Source organism: Dipteris shenzhenensis, chromosome 5, assembly GCF_047967505.1.
Source record: "Dipteris shenzhenensis isolate YYH24624 ecotype China chromosome 5, Dip_SZ_1.0, whole genome shotgun sequence".
Lineage (NCBI taxonomy): Eukaryota > Viridiplantae > Streptophyta > Polypodiopsida > Gleicheniales > Dipteridaceae > Dipteris > Dipteris shenzhenensis.
The window spans coordinates 38,003,778-38,018,589 of NC_141600.1; the positions used below are offsets into that span (position 1 = coordinate 38,003,778).

General features: G+C 46.9%; 1 protein-coding gene across 1 annotated transcript in view; it reads right to left on the reverse strand.

The window, feature by feature from the left end:
• The window catches only part of ATGRIP (Golgi-localized GRIP domain-containing protein), a 157,093-nt gene that overhangs the window by 110,050 nt on the left and 32,231 nt on the right, over positions 1–14,812 (reverse strand). The gene's annotated exons all lie outside the window — the stretch shown is intronic.

A 14,812-nucleotide genomic window follows, 5' to 3' on the forward strand; every position in this document is an offset into this window, starting at 1 on the left:
CACTCATATCTGTGGTACGGAGAGAGGAACATGCACATCACCCACCCTCAGTTATTCCCCTTGGAACCATAGTTGCTCCCTCAACTCTGTTGAAGAAGTGAAAGGAAAGCATGAAGCTGAACACGAAATGAGAATGATTGCTTGCTTATGGAATGAAGAAAGGTGAGGTCCATATGTAGGCACCTCTACATGAGCCACCAAGCTCCACAATCATCTCCTCAATCAGCTCCTAGAATCTCTCAATCATCCTATGTGGCATCTACCACCACCTAACAGTGCTTATGGGCACCTAACTGTGCCTCTAGCACACACACATAGAACCCAAGGTGTGCCTGGGGCATACACCTTGAGATATCCCATCCAACCCCCCCTCAAGGGAATGCCTCACGCTATGTCAAGGATACATCTAGTCTCATAGTTTCTCATGCCATCTCATGGTGGTCAAGGATAAATCTATGGCTAGGATCTCATGCTAGCAAGGATTCCCAAGGGTGTGAAGTAAACAAAGGGATACATAAGACCTTCCAATGGTTATCTCCCCTGCATGTACACGCACACAATGTCTGCAGGAGGTACCATGGAGCAAAAACACATACACATGCCCTACATCATATGGTGACCAGAGGTGTTTACAAAGAACACAATAGTTTATTCCATTTATTTTGGAGGACTATCCAGGCAGAGTACCTTGACTCAACATAAAAGAGAGATCTAGAGCATATATGGAGATGGTTCAAAAAGCATAATCTTCATAGGAGGCCTCATCTTGTGGAGGCACATCAACTGAAAGTAAATTGGCAGTTTCTGGTTTTGTAGTTGCTTCCTTTTTGGCCTTACAAAACTTTTCATGGTGATTGTTTTTGCCACAATATTTGCAAGGATTGATCTTGAAGCAATCTTTTGAGAGATGATTAGTCTTCCCACAATGTTTGCAAGGTTGAAACTTGCCCATTTGAGTTTTTATGGCATAGGCTGTGTCATTGCCTCTCCGGAGTTCCTTGTGCCTTTCTTCTTCTTGAAGAGTAGTAATAAGACCTTCAAGAGTAGGATTAGGAAGATTTTTCAATGTGGTAACAACATGATCATAATCTTCAGGCATACTTTTGAGCAATACTCCCATTGCATCATCTGTAGTAATTGGAGAGTTGATAGAAGCAAGTTGAGTCATGAGACTCCGCATGTGATTGACATGAGCAGCCAAGGGAGTGCCACTAGCCATCTTCAATTCAAAGAAAGCAATCTTAAGTGACAATTTTGAGATGTGAGAGCTAGCACCAAAAATAATATCAAGCTTCTACCAAGCTTCAGAAGGAGACTCCAAATCAAAAATGTGATGAATATAGTCATCTCCTAAGCCAAGAGCAATAATGCCATAGGCTTTCTCCTCTCTAGCAGGATCTCGTGCCGGGCGTGTAGGAGCTAAGGATTCTCCAGCATTAGAGGCTATTGAAGAAGAAGTTGAAGCAGGTTTGACAAGCCCCCACAGGTTTTCTCTCATCAATGCAAACTTGACTTTCATCTGCCATGTGTGAAAGCTTTTACCATTGAACTTATCAATATTCAAGAAGGTAGCCATGAGAGGGTATAACCCAAAATGGGCAGTGTCACTCTCTTACAAGGCTAGAAAGAGTTGAAAAGCTTCAAAGTAAAAGCATTTTAGTGTAGCAAAGACTTGTAACCAAATTCCATAAAAATCATAATGGAAATGATACTTCAACTTGCATGCTTCATAGAGGTGGCTAAATGAAAGTATTCCAAGCAAATCCAGGTATAGCAACCTAAAGGAAAGTTGTAGACACAATTGTATTGATGCTATTCAACACTTTAAAACATCAGAAATGCCAAAGTAGCATCTAATGTAGCACCAAACTCACAACATTGTCAAAATTGTCCAAAACAGAGGCCTGATCTTGGAGGGCTTGTATCTCACTCTTCAAAGCAAAGAAAAGACGGCTTTCTAGGTAGAAATAAAGCTGGTATACCAGAGAAGAGCCACTAAAGAAGAGAGGCGAAATGCCGTGTCACATCGCATAGCCAGCAACTCGAATGTCGACTGGTTTTTCATCTATTTCTCCCTCCCTGGTGGACCATTTCACTTCAAATCTGGACAGGGGCTAGCTCATGCTGTTGTGCAAGCGTGGCTCAAAGGAATTTCGGAATGGCTGCTCCAGCAAGTCGTATTGCACAAAATAGCATCAGGAAGAAGGCGTCTGTTGCGCGGTTTTGTGGGCACCATTGTCTAATTCCTCTGACGTGGAAGGTCGCCCATATGAAGGGTCTCTCCAGCCAGAAGGACCCTGGGAATGGTTGCTTGTAGGTAGAGAACTCAGCCCTTCAAGTGGTTGGGCAGAAAGGGGCAAAATGGAGAGGAAGGTGAAGAAGAAGAAGAAGAAGAAGAAGAAGATGATGATGATGACATGGCATGAATGGGCTCAAGGAGGATCATAGTGCTCTGATACCATGTTGAAGAAGTGAAAGGAAAGCATGAAGCTGAACACGAAATGAGAATGATTGCTTGCTTATGGAATGAAGAAAGGTCAGGTCCATATGTAGGCACCTCTACATGAGCCACCAAGCTCCACAATCATCTCCTCAATCATCTCCTAGAATCTCTCAATCATCCTATGTGGCATCTACCACCACCTAACAGTGCTTATGGGCACCTAACTATGCCTCTAGCACACACACATAGAACCCAAGGTGTGCCTGGGGCATACACCTTGAGATATCCCATCAAACTCTATAAAATTCACCAATTTGCAACAAACTCACAAATTGTTGAATATATGCTGAGAGTGCAGCTACTAGATGCCCGACCGATCTTCATTGAAGTATGCTATTTCCCTCCACACACATCATCATATGCCCATGATGTCACTACAGAGGGGCACAGCCCTTATGAGACGATACATGATGATAGCATAGAGTTCTCCACACAAGGAGACACCCTCCTTCTGGGGGATTTCAATGCAAGGACGAGGGACAGGCAAGTGGGCTTACTTGACTTCACATATGAGAGAGATCCCCACATGATGCCAAAGTTAGATGCAGTAGAACTTGGGATTCAAAGACTTTCTGCAGATACTTCACATGTGACAACATACAGGCGACACCTACTTGAGTTGGGAGCTGTCCATGACCTCATCATCTACAATGGCCTTTAGAGATGGCCATCATCTGAGGAATTCACATGCTTCCCTTCCCACATGGAGGCGGGACCAGCACAGTGGACTACCTACTAGGCCCATTGGCTTTTGTCTCACGGATACATGACCTCACCATACCCCCCCCCCACTTGGAGCCGACCACTCATATATGGCCTTCAATGTTCTTGCTACTACACCAGGCATAGTGAGAGTTCCTACCGCTACCCGTACCCAGATCCACTTTGATTGTGCCCTCGATCTAGTGTATGTGTGTCACTTAGCCAGAGAGCTTCTGGCCCTATTGGAGGCTGATTTAGACCTCGCCCATGCCTCAGCCACCCTTGTCACAGTGATACAGGATGTTGCCATCAGATCCTTTCCTACGACCCGATCTTCACGGGTATGAGATGGGAAGATGCCTCAAAACCCCTGGTTTGACGATGAGTGCAAAGAGATGCGAGCCCACCTCACACGGGAGCGAGCCTTGGGTCAGTTGACGTCACATGAGGCACACAAGATCTTTCAGTGGTTGACACGTCCCAAGGGACGAGCCTTTCTCACACATAGGATGGATGAGATCATCAGATCATTTCGCGGAGGAGACCCAACCACTCGGTGGGGATTCCTCGCAGAGGGGAAGCCACCCATCCCCATCACCGATCCGGGCGTGTGGTACACTTATGCATGCTCCTTATATGATGTCTCGAGGCAGACACCGCCAGACATGTTCACTATGCCCAAGCCCACTACCTATCATCTATTCACTATGCAGAATGTGCGGGCTGCACTTCGCCCACTCCACAACCAGAAAGCACAGGATCACGAAGACCTTCGGACAGAGCACTTCGCACATGGGCAGGAGGTCCTAGCACAGATCCTTGCACATATGTTTAACCTTGCAATTTGTCACGGCTTCCCACCAGCATGGAGCACCACTACTATCGTACCCATACACAAAGCAGAAGACCTCATGGACACCGGGAACTATTGCACCCTCATGATTGGCCACACACTGGCCAAGATCTATGGATCGGTACTAGAGAGAGAGATCAGCAGTCATACAAAGGCACGGGGCAACGAGCACTAGGGCAAGCAGGATTCAAGAGGCAGCACTCTACTCTAGACCACATTTTCACTCTGAGGGCTATCATTGAGGAGGCGAGGTCCAGACGTCAAAGAGTCTACACATGCTTCGTAGACTTTTGAAAGGCCTTTGACACTGTTCCATGATCCCGCATGATCAGGAGACTACAGGAGATGCAAATCCTAGAGATGCTGATTTGGGGTGTGATGAGCTTATATGAGTCAGTCAGAGGCAGGGTCCGTGGCCCAAGCGGTCTATCGGATTGGGTCAAGAACACCATTGGGGTGAGGTAGGGCTGCCCTCTCTCACCAACTCTCTTTGGACTCTACATTGATGAGATCACATCTTTCATAGATCGCCTAGGTGGCGAGCGCTCATTACTAGGGGATCTCCTCATATAGATATTGTTACATACTGATGATATAGTCCTTATATCCTCTTCAACGGAGGGGCTGCATAGAGATCTAGAGGCTTTAGAGGTGTTTTGCAAAGAGAGAGATACGACGATCAACCTTGGGAAAACTAAGGTTATAATCTTCAACACCCCATGAGCAGTGACTAACCGACTTACTTTCACCTATCGTGGTGAACCAGTGGAGATAGTGCAGTCATACACATATTTGGGAGTAGTCTTCACAGGACCCATCTTCACGATGAAACATGCAGCCCAGGCACGACTCACACGAGGAAGCAGTGCTTTGGCTAGACTAGAGCGGCAGTGTTTCCAGGCGCACTTCCAGGATCCACCGACAAAGGGCTGGCTTTTCGACACACTAGTACAGCCAACTGTCATGCATGCAGCACCTTTCTGGGGGTGCGAACTTCCGAGGACAGACTGGAGGAGCTTCGAGCGGCTACAAGTGACGATGGGATCCAAGATGATCCGATGTAAGCCCTCAACTCCACATCAGATAGTACAAGCAAAGTTCGCCATGACACCTCTCCAGGTTGATGCCATCTTTCAGACAGTGGCTTTCATCCACAGAGTCTGGGACTTACCCCATTGGAGACTTCCGAGGTTGGTCGTAGAATCATCCAGACGACTCGCAGAGAGCAGGGCAAACACATGGTATGCACACATATCTACATGGCTTGCCAGGCACGGTATCCAAATGGATAGGCTTCCCCCCTTTCAGTACAGCATGGATGCACCTCCTGAGTCAATCCCGCGAGATGAGATCAACCGTATCATACGGTTAGACCTCCTCCAACTTCACACATCCCTGACTTGGGGGGAGGACCAGGAGCTCCCCACCAAGACCCCATTTTATCACGACCACTTCTTGAGAGTATCAGAGAAGGGATTCATTATCAAACCACAGTATCTCGAGGATAGAGGAGTCTCCCATGCCCTGAGGATTGCCATTGGTCAGATGCGGGTTTCGTCCCACCAGCTGAGGATCGAGGCAAGGAGAGCAGCAAGTCTGCATACTATGTACGCTGGGGGCGGTTGAGACAGAGGAGCATTTTCTTTGTGTTTGTCCAACCTACTATGAGATTCGAGGATGCTACCACTGTCTCTACCTAGAGGGGAGTGGCTTTGGTCCTTTGTCACGACTAATCCATTTCCATGACCAGGTCTGTATCGGGCTTTATCTGATGGAGATGCGGCGACACAGGGAGACGCTTCTACGACAGATCAAAGAGCAGCAGGGGATGGTCAGACCACTACAAGACATAGAGGGTGACTGGGCACAGCGACACGTCATAGACTTCTATACATTTGAGTCAGCCCCCGGACATAGGAGAGTGGAGGAGGAGGAGCTAGCCGACATGAGAGCAGTCTGGATGAGCAACCGGCACAGTACCACCAAGAAAGGGACGCGGAGGCCACATGTGCGACAGAGAGCCCCCTGGATACACTCTATTGAGGTCCGACCTGTCATAGCTTTCCTCAAGGGAGACCGACAAAGACGAGGGGTCACCCTAGACGTAGCCCAGAGAGCCCATAGAGCGAGGAGACCGCATTCCCCACTGCAGCGCGAGACCGCTCGACAGATGTAGATACGAGACATCTTCGCAGACCACTAGAGAGCCATCACTATACCAGGCTTCGGTTTCGTCCCAGCACCTGGATAGATTGATTGATTGATATGGCCCACTTTGCAGCTGTAGTTGACTTTTTTTTTTCTCTCTATGATTATGATTCTGTTAGCATAGATTAATACTCAGCAAGGGTCCAAGCGTACCCTTTGCTTCAGTCCACTGAGGCTTGTATGAGTTCGCTTTTCTGTGTACTTTGTCCCATAGGCCCGTGAGGCCTCCCGTGGACGTTAATATTTCTCTCTCTCTCTCTCTCTCTCTCTCTCTCTCTCTCTCTCTCTCTCTCTCTGCGTGCATGCATGTGTGTGTGTGTGTGTGCGCGTGTGGATGGATGGATGTATCAAATATGTAGTATGTAAAGACCAGGGGCACAGGTTATAGAGTGGATCCATGTATCCCAAAACATGACAGGCACAGCTAGCTCATGAAGCTACAGAGATAGGTTATGTGTTGCAAAATCTCACGCTGCTAATAGCACCAGCACAGCACCTTCAAAGCTTCCAAGCTGCAGCTGACCTTTCCTGTTGGAAGTATAGGCCAATGCCCCAACTAAGAAGAGCTCAGGGGTTTGACACCTACATAGGAATGTGGGTAGTTAGATCAGTAGGGGGAAGGGAGAAGCCTGCCAGGTGGGCAGCAAAATGGCTGCGACATGGGCAGCAGATCAGACTCCTTCATAGTATTTTGGGGAAACCCAATGGGACACCCTTGTCAGCATGGACGGCTAACTGTATGCCCACATTTAGGGCAGGCTGTGGGGCTGGAACAGTCCCAGCCATGTGCCCATACGCGGGACCTGAGGGCTGGTGCAGGACCAGTAAAACAGCAGCAACAAATGGTGGGCCGGGGCCATTTATAGGCTAGCCCCAGGTCGGCAGCACAAGTCGTCCAGTAGAAGAAGGTTGGTTGGCAGGTGGATAGACTGCAGTCGGCAGTCTGTCAGGTCAGGTCAGATCAGGGGCCAGGTCAGCCCTGGTCTGTGATGATTATAAACTGGCCACGTTGGTCAGTCCTGGGGCATGCAGTGAAGGGTTAGGAAGGGGGAAGAAGAGCAAGAGGGAGAGAGTGTGAGGGAGAGAGAGACTCAAATGTGCGGGTGTGAAGTGATGAGCCACACCACAAACTCATTAGTTTTATTAGGATTAGGTTTTACCCTATGACTGTCTTAAGACAGTCATAGGTGTCCTATCTTTAATAAAGGGGTGGCAATGTGCCTTTACCCCAACAACCTCCCACCTAAAGGCCAATGTGCCTAAAGGGGAGAAAAGAATAAAAATTACAGCAATATACAGTTACTGTATACAAGACCATAAAATAAGAATGGTCTTATCCTAATCCCATGATGTGGCGGCAATGTGCAAACCGCTCTGTAGGCAAGCTCTTAGTGAGCAAATCTGCAGGATTATCATCAGTGTGCACTTTCACAAGCTCGAGTCGCTTGTCTTCCAGTACCTCCCTGATGAAATGATATTTCACATCTATGTGCTTGGTCTTTTGATGAAAGACCGGATTCTTTGCCAACATGATAGCACTCTGACTATCACAATGCAAAACTGGCATATCTCCTGTAATGCCCAAATCTCCCACCAGCCGAGTAAGCCATATTGCTTCCTTGCAAGCCTCAGTAGCTGCAACATATTCAGCTTCAGTGGTTGACAGTGCAATGCATTTCTGCAACCGAGACACCCATGATATAGCACCTCCTGCAAATGTGAAAATATAACCGGTAGTAGACTTCCGGTTAGCTGCATTCCCTGCATAGTCTGAATCTGTAAAACCATGCACCAATGCATCCTGCCTACCATAGCATATGCACAAGTCTTTGGTACCCTTGAGATACCTCAAGACACCTTTCACTGCTTCCCAGTGCCTCTTGCCTGGATTTGCCATATACCTACTGATGACTCCCACCGCAAAAGCAATATCCGGACGAGTGGCAACCATGGCATACATCAAAGAACCAACTGCCGATGCATACGGAACCTTGGCCATTTCAGCCTTATCATCATCTGATCTGGGGCTGTCCTTACTGCTGAGTTTTAAATGTGGAGGCAACGGGGTACTAATAGACTTCCCCCCCTCCATTTTAAACCGCTGCAGTACTTTGTCAATGTACTCCTTCTGTGACAGAAACAAAAGTCCCTTGGACCTGTCACGAGTAATCCGCATGCCAAGAATATGATTTGCATCACCCAAGTCTTTCATGTCAAAAGACTTATGCAGTTGTTTCTTCAAAGCACTAATCTCATGCTGAGATTTACTGGCAATAAGCATGTCATCCACATATAGAATGAGTAGCATCAAACTGCCATCCTTTGCCCGTTTGGTGTACAAGCAATGATCGGTCTCACACCTATGATACCCTTGGGACTGCATGAAGGCATCAAACTTCTTGTACCATTCTCTTGGCGCCTGTTTGAGTCCATACAAGCTCCTCTTGAGCTTACACACAAGCTGCTCTTTCCCTTTAACAGCATATCCCTCTGGCTGACTCATATAGATCTCATCATGGAGATCTCCGTGAAGAAAAGCTGTCTTCACATCCATCTGACATAAATCCATGTCGTCATGAGCAACAAGAGCTAACACTGCTCTCAAAGTAGTCATCTTGACTACAGGGGAAAAGATCTCATCAAAGTCAATGCCCTTCTCCTGCTTAAAACCCTTGGCAACCAATCTGGCCTTATACCTCGGTAAAGCATTTGAATCCACTTTGACTTTGTAAACCCACTTGCATGGCAAAACCTTTCTGCCTGCAGGTAGCTGCACCAAGTCCCATGTATCATTTTGAAGTAGGGAGTCCATTTCTGACTGCATGGCTTTCTCCCACTTCTTTTTCTCTGTTCTTCCCATAGCTTCCTTGAAGCTGGAAGGCTCACCACAATCTGTCAGCATGATAAAATCAGCCACATTATTGGCTCCTGGAACAAACCTAGCAGGAGGCCGTTGTACACGGGTGCTCCTCCTAACAAAATGTTCTGGATTAGGCTGCTGTCCAGCCTGTTCGTCATGCATGACGGGTGGCTGTACCACCATATCTGGCTGTTCTACAGCCCCATCTACTGGCATATCCAGTGGTGCATCATTGGCAAAATTATCTGGCTGATTTTCAGCCTGTATACCCTCTTGAACAGGGTTATCTGCAGCAGCCTGCTGCTGCATATAAATGGGCATTCTTTGCTGTCCAACATCATCATAAATAACCCTCCTGTATTCCACAGGTTGCACGGGTTCCTTGTGTACACTATCCTCTTTAAAGATGACATCATTGCTGCGTATAATCTTCCGTTTAGCGGGATCCCATAACCTGTACCCCATTTCACCTTCGTCACCATAACCCATAAAGATGCATCTGATAGACTTTGGATCCAGTTTGGTGCGCAGTTCTTTGCGTACATGAGCAAAGCACTCGCAGCCAAATACACGTAAGTGCTTATATGAAGGTGGCTTGCCAGACCACACCTCCTCTGGCACTTTCAACTCCAAAGCCTTGTTTGGCGACCTGTTAATAATGTGAACTGCTGTTTGCACGGCTTCTGCCCAAAAGCCATGGGGTAATGCAGCATAAGACAACATACATCGAACCTTCTCCTGAATAGTTCGATTCATCCGCTCACTTGCACCATTTTGAGATGCATTATGAGGGGCTGTGAGTTCCTGTTTGATGCCCTTAGCTTCGCAAAACTGCACAAAAGCATGTGACACATACTCACCCCCATTATCGGATCTGAGGCATTTCAGCCTACGACCTGTCCGATTCTCAACCTGAGCGACAAACTTCTTGAAAGCATCTAAGGCATCGCCCTTATGCTTCAAGAAATAGACCCACACTTTGCGTGTGGCATCATCAATGAAAGTAATAAAATATTTTGCACCCCCTAGTGATAACTGTGGCATCTCACACAAATCAGTGTGCACTAGATCAAGCGGTGCTCTATTCTGGGGAGTTCTCCTCTTATGAGGAGTCACAGAATGCTTGCCAAATATGCAATGATCACAAGTAGGCAAATCTGAAAAAGAAAGAGACGGCAGATAACCCAAACGTGACAGTTCTTGCATTCCTTTAACAGACATGTGTCCCAACCGGCTATGCCACAATGAAACCTTTGGCAGCTCGGTTATGGCAACAACATGATTACCCACACTGGAAACATAAAGAGGTACAAGGTATCACTCTTATAACCCTCAGCCACTACAACCTGGCCATCAGTAATCACCCATTTGGAATCCCCAAATGTGGTGTGGTAACCACTGTCATCCAACAAGCCAGTGCTAATCAAATTTTTCTTGATTTGCGGCACATGGCGGACACCATCAAGCATAGATATGCGTCCATCAGGGAATACTATCTGTATACTGCCAATCCCTGCAATCTGACATGCATAGTTGTTCCCAAGATAAACAACTCCATAAGTAACTGTGTAGGAAGTAAACCACTCCCTATGAGGAGTAACATGAAAAGAAGCACCTGAGTCCAAGAGCCAGGTGTGCATGTCATGGCCATCAATAACCAAAGTATGTGCTATTACAGCAGAAGAGCATAAAACATCATGTATGTCATTGTCACTGTCCTCTGCTGCAACATTCACTGCATCCAAGTCATCTGCCTTGGCCTTGCCTTTGCCTTTGCTTCCATTGCCTGCATCCTTTGTTTCAGCCTTCTTGGCTTTCTGATCCCGTATGAACTTGAAGCACTTAGACTTCACATGTCCCTTCTTGCCACAGTAAAAGCATTCAATATCCTTTTTACCACGGGACTGACTGCGGGATTTGGACTTACCAGCAGATCTGCCCTTCTGCTAAGTCCTGCCTCTATCCTGTACCTGCAAGGCATTTGAAGACTTGCTGCTCGCATTATTCTTCCTGCTCATCTCCTCCATAAGGAGAGAGCTCTCTACATCAGCATACATAAGAGTGACATTCGAATTTGACAGGGTGGTCTTGAAAGTGTCCCAACTCTCAGGGAGGGTACACAACAAGAAAGTAGCCTTGAACTCCTCATCAAGGTTCAATCCTTGTGCAATAAGCTGTGTAAAGATGGCATTGAACTCACTCAAGTGTGAGGTCATAGCTGTACCTTCCTTCATGCGAAGATCAACCAGCTTCTTCAACCAATAAACCTTACTGGCTGAGCTCTTTTGGGCATACAACTCTTCTAGCCTCTGCCATAGGCCATAAGAGGTCTTTTCAGCCTGAACATTGAACACAAGAGTATCAGAAATAGTGAGCATGATAGCTGCCCTTGCGGACAAATCAAGCTCTTCCCAGTCATCATTTGTCATGTCAGATGGCTTGACACCCTTCACCCTTATGGGCTTAGAAATCTTCTTTAACAGAAGTACATTCAAACACTGTTCTGCCCATAATGCATAATTGTGTGCCCCTTCCAACTTCTTTATGTTTAGAATTGATGATTCACTTCCCCCTGATGCCATATCAGATAAGGAAAGTGCCTGATTCCCTGGAAGTAAAAAAAACTGAATAAAATTCTGATTTCTCAGAAAAAAAAACTTGCTCTATCAAGAGCCAGAAGCACTCACAATAGTGCTGTTTTTACTGTCAAAAGAATCTGCAGCAAAACAGTAAATTTCCTCCAGTTACTGTACCTTCTGACACACTGTACCGTGCTCAAACAGGCATAAAATTCTGATTTCTCAAAAAAAATAATTTCAGAATGCTGCAGTTGCTTTGCAAGTGCTTTAACAGTGCATCATCAGCTGACAAAGCACAAAACACTGCTGTAAACACTGCTGTACTGATTACTTCTCCCACCTCAGATGAGGTATTGCACTCATTTAATATGCATAAACCACTTGGCATACACTGTTTTGTTCACCAAAAAAAAATCAGACACTTCAGCCTGTCACAAACCTGCAACAGAAAATGGGATAAATCCCAAGCAATCACCCTTCTGCCAAGGGGATAAAAGGCATCTGAAGATCTCTGACAGTAACCCAAGTGTTCTCAAGCAAAATCTGGGCAAAAGCCCCTTGATCTGACACTTGTACCAAGTGAAAACAACCTCAACAATGAGGGATAAGGCATACAATGTGCAAATCTCTCTGACAAAATCAACTAACAGTGTAATGCAAATACTGCCCTCTGTAGAAAAGGCATACACAGATCCCAACGTACAAACACTCAATGAGGAACCTTTTGAGCAGTCAACGATGGACAGTTAGGGACCGAGTAAACTCGATGCGCCCTGGCCAAGCGTGGCTCAACTGAGGTTCTCTGAGTGTTGCACAAGAAATGTGACCTGCATGAAAATGTCACCTCCACACTGCGGAAATCGAGACAAATGTGTGCTCTCTGGCACCACACTACCTCAAGGCATACAAAGCATCAACTGCCAGGCAAAAGCCCTATGATCTGCTCACCCGTAAACTGAGATTCAAACCCAGTAAAAGCATAAAAGTCCTCTGCAAAATCAAGACATTTCCTTCACGAAAACAGATAACTGTGCAATCAACCACACACTGTGGTTCTGTTCACCTCAAGCACGAGGGAGATGAAGGTACTTGCTGTACTTTCAAGAAAACACAGTTTTGAGACCTGAAAGATGATCCTGAATGAAAAGCAGAGTGCTCTTTCTCCTTCTCTTTCTTCCCCAAAAAAAAGATGTACCTGCTGTACTTTCGTACCTGTGTACATGTGCAGGGTACAAATGTACCTGCTGTACCTGTGCAGGGTACAGATCCAAGGAGAAATGTACTCCTCTCACGCAGATCCAGAAAAAAAAATGCCTTCCTGTCGAAATTCCCTGACACAGCTCCCTGTCACCGTCCGTACGACGGTCCGTACTGTACGGCAAAAGGCTGTCCGTACGGCTGTACGGCCGACGTCTGTTCGTACGGATGTACGGACGACGTACGTCCGTACTATTGTACGGCGCGCGAAATGGCGCCTACGCCTACGCGATGCGCTGCCCGCTGCAGCCCGCGCTGCCTCGCTGCCCTGCGCGATGCGCTGCCCCGCTGCGCTGTCCCGCTGACCCGCGCCGCCCTGCTGCAGCTGCCTGCGCGACCTGCGCTGCTGCCTGCTCTGCCTCGCTGCAGCCCCGCTGGCCCGCGATGCGCTGCCTGCTGCTGCTTTGCTCGCGCGCGCTGCTGAGGGTGCTGAGGGCTCAAGGCCCGAGGGGCTAGGGAGTGGAGAAGGAGGATAGGAGAGGTTGGCTCTGATACCAGTTGAAGGGTTAGGAAGGGGGAAGAAGAGCAAGAGGGAGAGAGTGTGAGGGAGAGAGAGACTCAAATGTGCGGGTGTGAAGTGATGAGCCACACCACAAACTCATTAGTTTTATTAGCATTAGGTTTTACCCTATGACTGTCTTAAGACAGTCATAGGTGTCCTATCTTTAATAAAGGGGTGGCAATGTGCGTTTACCCCAACATACAGCCCCATGGCCTTTGGGCCTCTCCATGCAGTCCATTCTACATCAACAAGCAGTTCAGTCTGCACCAGATTTGAACCTTCTAGGGAGCCCATACAGAGGCAGATCTATTTACTGCAGTAGAAGAGCCATAATGTGGTGCACAGAAAGGTGAGCAGGAGCCTAAGTCCCTTACACTTACAGCAACCTAGGTGCAGACCTACACCTGTAGGAGAGCATATACCTAGATGAATCTAGGAACATTCCTGAACTCATCCTCTAAAAACACAACATAGTGCAGTTTCAATCTCATGATAGTCACTCGTAAGGTTGAGGACCATAAACTGCATCACGCATAGCAGGGACTAGTTACTATGACATCCCCACTGACGTCATCAGCACCCAACAGTGGGTGTAGACCATAGTATAAAAATATGCTCTCACACATACAAATCCACACACCCACACAGACTTGAGCATCCATTTATACGAAGTCTTCGTACTGAGTTTCTGTAGGTGAAGGGTAGACTCAGCCATGATGAAGGCTAGCTCTTCTACACCTGTAGGAGAGCACAAGGATTGCATGAAAGTTAACTTTATCTGCAGTGCAAATCAGTGCATACTTTTGCAGGAGTGCTCAACCTAGAGAAGCTACTGAAGTCCATTGGGGAGACATAATCTAGGAGAGGTGTATACCAGAAGGATCAGCAAACAGAGCCAGTTTGTTGGTGGCTTCCATGAGCATATGTTTGCTAATGATGTTGTCATAGTTTTTGGCTATATTTTGTACTTGGATATTACCTCTATCTATGAGATTTGTCTCTAAAAGCATACGGAGTGAGTTGGCATTCAAACTTTGTTGAGATCTCAAGACCTTTCTTTATTCCGCTGTTTTAGGGTTGTCTGTAGCAAGCAATCCTTTTCTCTCACATCTCCAAGGGTAACAGGTTGGGAAATCTGAGAAGCGAACAGCTGGCACAGGCTGGAATGCTGGCCAATAAGCACAAAAGCTGGCATGCAACTCGTGAGGGGACAATCCACATATGCAAAGACAACATGTACAACAGTCTCATAAAGCACAAGCAAATCTGGACAAGCAACCAAACGTAGCATGCTAAAGCTTCCTGCCTAAATTGCATGCTGCAGACGCTGCCTTAGCCTGGTGGTATA